The sequence below is a fragment of the Montipora capricornis genome, unplaced genomic scaffold (genome assembly GCF_036669925.1).
Source record: "Montipora capricornis isolate CH-2021 unplaced genomic scaffold, ASM3666992v2 scaffold_485, whole genome shotgun sequence".
Lineage (NCBI taxonomy): Eukaryota > Metazoa > Cnidaria > Anthozoa > Scleractinia > Acroporidae > Montipora > Montipora capricornis.
This window is the reverse complement of record NW_027180222.1, coordinates 30001-39178: the sequence shown is the minus strand read 5'-3', so window position 1 is coordinate 39178 and position 9178 is coordinate 30001. Positions and strand designations below refer to the sequence as shown.

Here is a 9178-nt window from a genome sequence, read left to right as displayed (position 1 = left end):
ATAAGCTTATGCCATTTATTTGGGTACTATTCCCTCAAAAGCGGTGGGACTTCCAACGCTTCATCTCTGTGGATTTGAGCGGCAACAATATTCCACTGGAGAGCTTCCACCACCGCCTAGTACATGCTGTTTCTTTCTCAGTCTTGTGGTTCCGCAAAACAACTTTCTGGACAAATTCCTCAGCATGTTTGGGCGAAACTACTTGCGTTGGAAACTCTTGACGTTTCTAAAAAATCCAAACATGCAGAAAAGAATGAAAGTGGAGCATTACCCATTTACATAACGTTAGATTTGAGAACTTTAAAGCGCAGACGAAAGAAAGAAATCCTGCGTGATAGATTAGATGCCCGAAAGCTCGGAATTAGCTAAAACAATGGCTTAGTGATCTTGGATCCTAGCTACTATCTCATTACCGCCTCTTTGACATTTGCGATATCGGTTTCTACGGATCAGGCAACACCTGTTGCCTTGTATGGAAGTGCGGTGTGTAAACACGAAATGCTCCATTTCCAGAATATGGTCATAAAAGCTGGATATGGCCTTCATCGCGTGATAACAACGTGACTCACATGATCAGGTGCTCACAGGTCATGGGTACTAGTTCTCAAGTAATTACGTCATGTAACCCACATGGAATCTGCTACTGTGGCATTAAATGGGAAGAGGACGGAAATAAGTCCTTGTCGAGGCTAACTACAGTTTGCAAGGACTCGTGCATCTGTATGAAAGGAAGCAAAGGACCGATTTTGTTCAAAGTGTGAAAGAGGCTTCTACAAACAGGGAATACTCTGTTTCGCCTGTCCCAAATCAAAGACCAGCGTTTACATTTTGGCGGCGCTTGCTGTGCTGACTATGGCGTTGCTAACTCTGGCCTTCTCTGTCTTTTACGAGAACAAGCGTTTTCTTTCAGTCTTATTCGTGTTTATGCAAGTCATTCTCCTTGCAGTTTTAGCCATGCTTCGAATAATTCCAGGTTGGCTACTTGAACTCAATGTTGTGGCCCTGCTTATTGGCCTGGCTGGAAGGGGTAAGGCTGCTAGCGGAATTTTCAAGATCGGTGTTTTTATTTTCAGACTTAGACGCTTTGATTTCCAGCAGCGATATATGGCCAGAAGAAGTTCTTGAGGCTCAACGCTTCGTTAGCAACGTGCTAAACTTTCGGTTCTCTGGCTTGGCTTGCGTTTTTCCGAGTTTGTTCACGCCACTCGGTGGCCTGATAGCTCTAATTCTTCTGCCTGTCATCTGTATTGCGTCCATTTCTCTTTATTATGCTTTAGCGAATGCTATTCTCAGATTTCGTGGCTTACTTGACAGACGATTCCTTTTGCGTAATAACTGTCTCCACCTTTCTATCGTGTCCCTGAACCTAACCTATTTTCCCATTGTCAAGAAAACTGCTTCTGTCCTGGCTTCATGCGGTGACGACAGTGGTTACCGCTACTTTTGGAGGCGCCTTGGCTGCAGTGCAATGGTCCTACTTACAACTTGTTACTGGCATTCGGTTGGCTTGCTCTTGTTATTTATGTTGTTGGGGTACCGTTTGCAGTTTTCCTACCACTGCTCCAGAAGTACGTTGGCAAAAGAGACCAACTTGACCCGAATGAACAAGAGACTTTGGACAGCTGGCTTGGCTCTATCTATCTGCCGTATAAAAAGGAGTACCGTTCCTATTTCGAGATCGTTTTTCTCCTTCGTCGTATGCTAATCGCATTCTCACTATCGTTTATCCCGCGGGTACTGTCATTTCAGACCATTGCCGTTTGCCTTGTCCTTATAGCGTCCCTTTGCTTCCAGCTTCTCTTCAGGCCCTTCCAGGACTCCTACCAAAAAATATCATTAGAAAACACAGCGGAGACCTTGGTTCTTCTCACCCTTCATTTCTCCTTTATGAACATTAGATATGCACTTTTGAATCCAATCAGGTCCTCATCCATCATTTGGATGCTTGTGGTTGTCAACAGCATTGTCTTATGCGGCCTCGTCGTTTGCATAATTCTGCTACTTGGAAGGGTTCCTGTTGTACCAGCCAACCCGCACAATCCTGAAGAAGTACGGGACCAGCCATCAATTAGCCGAGAGGATCCGGACACTATGTCGTCACCACTGATTGACAATGGAAACGACAATGATAAATACGGTACATTTGAAGAAGACGCTTAAGTAAACTTATGGGGGAACCTTTCAGACAACGTATGTCGCTTGAATTTTTAAACAATGAGCATTAGCATTGCTACACCTAATAAACTCTGAATTACCCGCTATTTATGACTGGCTATGCTCAAATAAGCTAACTTTAAATTTAAGTAAGACAAAATATATAGTATTCCAACCACGGCAAAAACTTAATTATAATTATACACCCCTCTTAAATTAGCGGATCAGTATCTTGAGCAGCCTCACAGTGCTAACTACTTAGGATTAATTATTGATTGTTCCCTATCATGGCACCATCATATCGATTATATTAGTAGTAAAATCAGTAAAAGCATAAATATTATTGCAAAATTAAAACGTCATGTACCCAAAAAATCTTTAACAAGTATCTACTATGCACTTATATATCCTTATTTAACTTATGGCTGCGTATTATGGGGTAATAACTACGAAGCTGCCATATCTCAAGTGGTAAAGCTGCAAAACAAAGCTTTAAGAATCATCAATGAGGTACCACTTCGTGAGCATATTACTCCCCATTATGTTAATCTTGGCCTAATTAAATTTCCTGATATTGTGAAGTTAAACACTTGCCAACTATTTTATGATCTTATCGTAGATAATAAACCATCAAATCTTACTCTATCTTTTGTATCTGAGCAACATAATTATACTACTCGAAGCACATCCTTACAGTATCTAAATCCCAGTTCTTTTAGATCAAATATAAGGAAATTCTGGCCAACAATTATTGGATGTTATTATTGGAATAATATTCCTCTATTCATTCGTAGTATGTCAAATAAACATCTATTTAAAAGATATCTTTTTCAGAATTATTTTGCTCAGTACTAACTACTGCACTTACTGTTTAGTATCCCTTAACTATGTGTTCCTCCTTTCCTTTTGCTTATTGTAATTATCTTTTATCTTAAAATAAAATGCAACTTAATTTAAAGGGCATCTAACTAGTTTACCTATATCGTTGCCCTTCCCCATTTACTTCATGTAGTGAGCTTTTTAGACCTTGTAATTCTCTTAATAAATGGGGAAATAAATGAAATGAAATGAATGAAATGAACACAATTAGGAGCAAGATAATGGGACACATAAATCGGATCGCAGCTCGTTCCTTACCATACTTGCATCTCTGGAGGAGAGGGCAGGGAGAACCTCGGTTAAAACAATCCAAGTCTATGAAGCAAAATCAAAACACCGTTCCCTATTGGTCTACTAGTTTGCAGAGAGGTAATTTTCAGCAAAAGAGCTCTTAGTTCAACTTGCTTTGTCTTGATAAGTGTACTTGACGATAAAGGATTACATCTAACTCATTCCACGGCTTGTTCTGGCTTTATAACGGTTTTAAAGTTCCTTAACATAGTTTTCAAGCAACAACGAAGACGACGGCTCTGAAAACGTCAACTAAAAATATAGCCCCGACAGTCGTGTCTTGATCATTTCGAGTCGTTGCGGGTAAAAATTGCAACTGTACCAGCAACTGATTCAGGAATCAAATTGATGCAAACGACCGTAACGTTTCCGAGGAGAGTTGACCATTTATCGTAGGGTGCTCGCGTCCTCCACGTAACCTCATATTTAGCCTTTTCACGTCTTTCTCAGGAAAGGATCGAAAAGGGGGGTCATCAATGCCGGCAAAGAAGGCATTCATGACCCCCAAAGGGAAATTGCTTTGAGTCATCTTTTTTCTTCGCGTTCATGAAAAATCTGCAGAGGAGTATATGTTGAGGTCTACAGCTGGAATTTCCTCTACTCAAATAGTTCAAGGAGGCTCGAAGCAGTTTCAACGCTTCCAAGTGACGCTCCGATTAGAAGGATCGGCACCACAACGTTGTATCATGTATTGGCAATATTGTGGTACCAAATGAAACACGAATTTTTGCTGAACAAGATACAGTCATTATTGTGACGTAATATGTCACCGTGGAAACGGGCAAGCCCTGTAAAAACACCCTTTGTTTTGTCTTTAGTTGCTTATATCTCAAAAACGAACTCGGTGACACCCATTTTTTATTTCATTTTTTTTTATTTCAGAAGGGCATGATGAAACTTTCTGCAAAGTTTTAAAAAATTCTGTCCAGTGGATTCAGAGGCATCTCAATTTTGTGATTTTGTTAAGGTAGCTGTGAATCCTCTGGACAGAATTTTTTTAAACTTTGCCGAAAGTTTCATCGTGGCTTTCTAATCACTTTTCAGCAATGAAAAAGTTTGTTTTTGAGATATGAGCAACTAAATCCAAAATTTTTTCTAGGCTTTCCTGTTGCCAATGTAACTTATTACATCACGATAATGATCACATCGTGCTTGGAAATAATCGGTGTTTCATATGGTACCATAACCTTGCTACAGTAACGTGATACAGTGTTGTAGCGTTATTCGATCTGAACAGAGAAAATGTTGAAACCCTTTCGAGCCTTCCTAAAGTGCCACTACGATGAAAATTTTGCACGTCCTTTTTTCTTTAGATTTTGAAAATAGACGTACTAAATAGGTATCATGCCAATTTTTATCTCAAAATTCCCACGGAAAGTATGATTATTGGAACGTAGTTTTTCGTTTTTCGCTGTCCGCCATACTCGAACGGCAAATGACCGTGAGCGAGGAGAAGGGTTGGGTCTAGCTGGATCGCCTGGGGTCTGACGTCATATGAGCAACGCTCAAAATAAACGCGGCTAATTTCCCATGCCGTCTATGAGATGTGTGAGATCGCCGAGTTGCTTTTTGCTGATATTATATACATTACTCCCTGATCGACTTGTTCGCTTTGTCGAACGCCCATAACCTGCGATCAGGCGTTTTTTTTTTTTTATCAAGGGCGGACAAGGGATAATAGGGAGAGGGCATGATCTCAGGCTAAACGCCCACGAAGCGATGCGCGTATGACGTCACGAGCCAAGTCTTGCGTGAAGACCGCTTACAAAATAATCGCAGGCTTCTCCAATGCCGTCCGAGTAATGGCGGACAGATTTTTAGCGGTTTTTGGGTGGCTATTTCCCGACTTATCTCACTTCTATAGTTCCAAATTTAAATGCATTTTATTATTTTGAACATATTGACTTAATTGACGTTGAAAAATTCGAAAAGAAAACCCAAATTTTTCGTCGTAGTGGCACTTTAGTCTGGTAGAAATGGTTAATTCGTAATTTAATTGACCAGGTGAATGACAGTGAAACGAAAATGGGCACATGGGAAGTTCTCGTTGTCCTTAACATTCTGAAGTATAATAGGCTATCTTAGTCACGTGACACGTCACGTGACCATTTGTTGAAAAATAGCACGCTTTTGAAGAACAGGTGGCGGTTTAAGCATTCAATATCAAATAAAAACGCTTTGCCAATGCAAATGAACTATTTACAACTTTCAGGTTTGGAATGACTGTCCACGATTCTTAAGAAAATTTTTAAGAGGGCAAAGGTCACCTTTGAGTCCAAAATACGGACTTTGATAATTTATAATTCCAATTTTAAAACTCGAGGAAGATCATTCCAAGTGTAGAAAGTTAGATATGTTAGATGTCTATCAAAAACGCTAATTTATCTGTAGCAATGAACTTCGCCGCCGATTCGCTGATTTACGATATTGTGAAATTTTGATCACGTGACTCGTCAGGTGATCAATATTATATGTTAAGGCAGAAGAGGACAACATTATTTATCTTCAAAGTAGGTTTCACCTTGTTCCAGGATATCTAGTGAGAGATATAGCCGATCAAACATATTTTCCGGACGTCTTTTACACCTAGGCCTTAAACAACTTGAGTAGCTCTCGTACCTCTCCTATTGAGAGCCAAAATCTTTTCCAAGCATTGATGTCACATCCGGGTTTTTTTTTTGGTAGTTAGTTTCAGGCCTTTGAGCTTCAATAAACTCTTGAATTGTTGACACTTCTTTACTACTGTTTGTGTTTCCAAAGTTTTCTTTATCGATCGTGAAGTATGTTATTAACTTAATTCGGGATAATAAAGATCGCTTTCGCTATGAAAGTCTTCTGATCCATTGTCTGAATCTATAATTGCGTGTCAGTTATTATAACATTTGCATTTTAAGGTTTTATAGTGAAACAAAACAATAAAGATTCTAAAGATTGAAATCCTGATTCAAAGATGTCGTTCAATCAGGTTTAGTAGTAGCCGTTGAGCGACTGAGCTCTCCGGATCACAAGTCGACATGGATATGGATATGGATATGTATATGGATGTTCTGCGCAAGCACCGCGTGTTACCGTTTGTGCGCGCGCGTTTCCTCGAGATTCCGAATCACCAATGATCCCCGAATTATTTCGACTTAAGCTTGTTGCAAAGAGCCCCAATGTAAAGATGTCCAGGTATAAACGAGCGTAATTCTCGACTCCTTTTACAGCAAAATGTATGAAATGGGTTTATCAACTGTGTCGATATTTAAAAGGAATTCTATGGGTCTTAATGATGTGCATCCGACCAGTCTGAATTGACCGGTGAACTAGAAATGGCTGAAGCTATCAGACAGGAAGTTAAAGGATTGTGTCAGAGAAATGCTATCGTTGCTCACATCCTCAGCTGGAAGACGACAAGGCAGCAGAGTACAAAACTGACTACAAACGTCTCTTGACCAGTGAGACAAAAGAACGTCCCACCTCACGCGTCTCATTACAAGCCACAAAACTGGGTTCAAGAGCGGTATCACGCGCAACGAGTGAGTCCTCGAGAGGATTCGATCCCATACTCGCGGGATATCAGCGCAAGAGAGGATGTCCAGAGCACCCACACCCGGTGAGCTCGTCATCAAAAGGTCCTTCCTCCCGATGGATTTGAACAGCACATCCTCAGAGAACAGTGACAGAGTGAACATGAAGAAATGGGAAGATCTGTCCGATGACTCTGAGGATGAAATAGACCATAATGAAGAGCACACAGAAACAGAGAATCCTGGAGAAGATGGTACTTTGCTGAAAGCACCGAGAGAAAAAAGCGAATCCGCTTTGCGGGTTCCTGTAACTTACCCGACAAAACAGGACTTTTCAGAAGATCAAGCGGTCGCGCTTCCTTTTGGCGATAGCGAAGAAAACGAAGATCAAAATGACACGGAGCTTTTGAAACTTGCTGACGAAATCAGTGAGCGGACCATTTCATCACCTAATCTTTCAGATACCGAAAAGTTTGATGAGGGCGAGGCGTACGTTGACCCGAAAACACATGAAGCTCCCTAAACCCACAAACGAATGAACAAATGAAAGAACGTATATAAGTGTACAGAAAAAAAAATAAAAATTTATTCTCCTTTTCGTGCATGGAGTCATCGTATGTGTTTGTACAATTAAAAGCAAGTTGAGTGGAAAGAACATCAAGAAAGAAATAATTCTTAAAAAAAAAAAAACCTCACTATTAAAAATGAATTGAGAGTCATCTATAGCCTTTCATGTCTTTTGCCTTATTAACCAAGTGTTAACAAACAGCACCAGGAATTCAAAGCTCGGAATGTACATTTGACATGGAACGCTTTCCTTTTGTCAGAACTGGCCGGTGCACCCGTCAGTTTGCAAAGAAATGCAACGGTTCTGAAGGAACACTTGCACCATGATCCCTCGCAATCTTCCGGAGGAGTATATAGCATCCTCGAAGTGCGTTAATTTGAAGGCGTTGTAGAGTTAGTCCTTCCAAATGCCAGGTCACTCTGGCCGGTTAGTTCTGCATGTCAAATGGAAAGCGCCCATAGTTGGATGTAACCCTTTTCTGGAGAATTACGAATTTAACTGAAAAGTAACAATTCGAAGACCTAACGTTTTGACGCTCCTGTTTAGTGTCTTTATCAGGGGTGATCTAAATTTGTCGCAGAGTCCTTTTATATGATAACCTATTAGCCCAAAAAGGCAAGGGTGTGTTCATTTTCTTTTTGTAAGATGCAAAAAGGTGTCAGGTATAGCAGGCTGCCATCATCACAGTTCTAAGGAGCGTGGTGGCATTGTTTATGTCTGATTGTCACCAATCTCGTCCCCAGAGTCCACTTTTCTTTTGATGGTCAGAACCAAGAACCCGGACTCAGGCCGCTTCAAATTTATGCGCACTCGTAGTGAAGGTCCAGTTTTGGAACCGTTGACAACCCTTGTTGTTTCAAATTTCTGAGCGTGCGTAGACGAGCCGAAAGTCCGTGATTTGCGGACTTCCTGGCTTGGAAGTGGCCAGAGTCCGCGTTCTCGGTGCTATGCAAAAGGAAAGAGGGCTGCGGAGACGAGATTGATTGTCACTGGGTGCAGTGACACCTTCCATATTCTCACTTATGTCCAGAAATGCAAGAAATTAGACGCAAGCCCAATTTTGATATACAACACAAAGTGTCCCTTCAAGTCTAAGCATTCCCCACCTATTTCTAACAATAAGATTTGAGTAAAGGAAAGCGATTTTTTTAGGTCAAAGTAAATGCAGCAGTTTTTCCTTTCTTGAGGAGTAGCATTTGGGGACACTTTGTGACGTTGTTTGTATTCCTTGACACAAGTGATGTTGAAGTTATGGCAAATCCAAGTGCCTCTAATTACTTGAATTTTTGGACTATCTGTCCACATTGGGGTTTTGTAAACGGACAACATTATAATCATAACATCCACTCAAACCACTTCTCCCTATTTGGTGAAAGTAAACTGATTTCCTAGTTCGAAATAAGTTTGAAGATGGAATCAAAGAAAGCACGAGAGGCTCAACAAAAGGATAAACGTTTTTAATCGGGTTCCTATGTTAAAAAAGGACCTTGAAATTTCACGCGTCTGAAACAAATTTTAAACTGCACAGATCTTGTTTAAAACTTCTTTTTCATGGTCATGATTGAAAAAGGTGTCAACATCTTCATCAGAGGAAATCAGATACCATATGTACAAATGTACAATATAGAAGAGATTCTTTTGTGAAAATAAGAACCAATTAGAAAACTACTGTAAATACCATTTTTATCAGAACCTATTTAGCCTAACTTGGAAAAATCTAGGTTCTTATATGTGGGTGTTTACTGTACCCTGTACAGTACTCGTTCCCGTAAAGGAT

General features: G+C 40.4%; 1 protein-coding gene and 2 pseudogenes across 1 annotated transcript in view; 2 read left to right on the top strand and 1 right to left on the bottom strand.

The window, feature by feature from the left end:
• The first annotated feature begins 123 nt into the window (after window positions 1-123).
• LOC138036413 (putative leucine-rich repeat-containing protein DDB_G0281931) lies at window positions 124-2340 on the top strand (annotated as a pseudogene).
• A 3934-nt stretch (window positions 2341-6274) lies between these two features.
• On the top strand, window positions 6275-8279 carry LOC138036414 (uncharacterized; annotated as a pseudogene).
• The window catches only part of LOC138036417 (3'-5' exoribonuclease 1-like), a 14317-nt gene continuing 12536 nt past the window's right edge, over window positions 7398-9178 (bottom strand). Inside the window, exon 5 of the mRNA XM_068882715.1 lies at window positions 7398-9178. This exon is cut by the window's right edge and continues 743 nt beyond it. The gene's annotated coding sequence lies outside the window, so the exon portion shown is untranslated.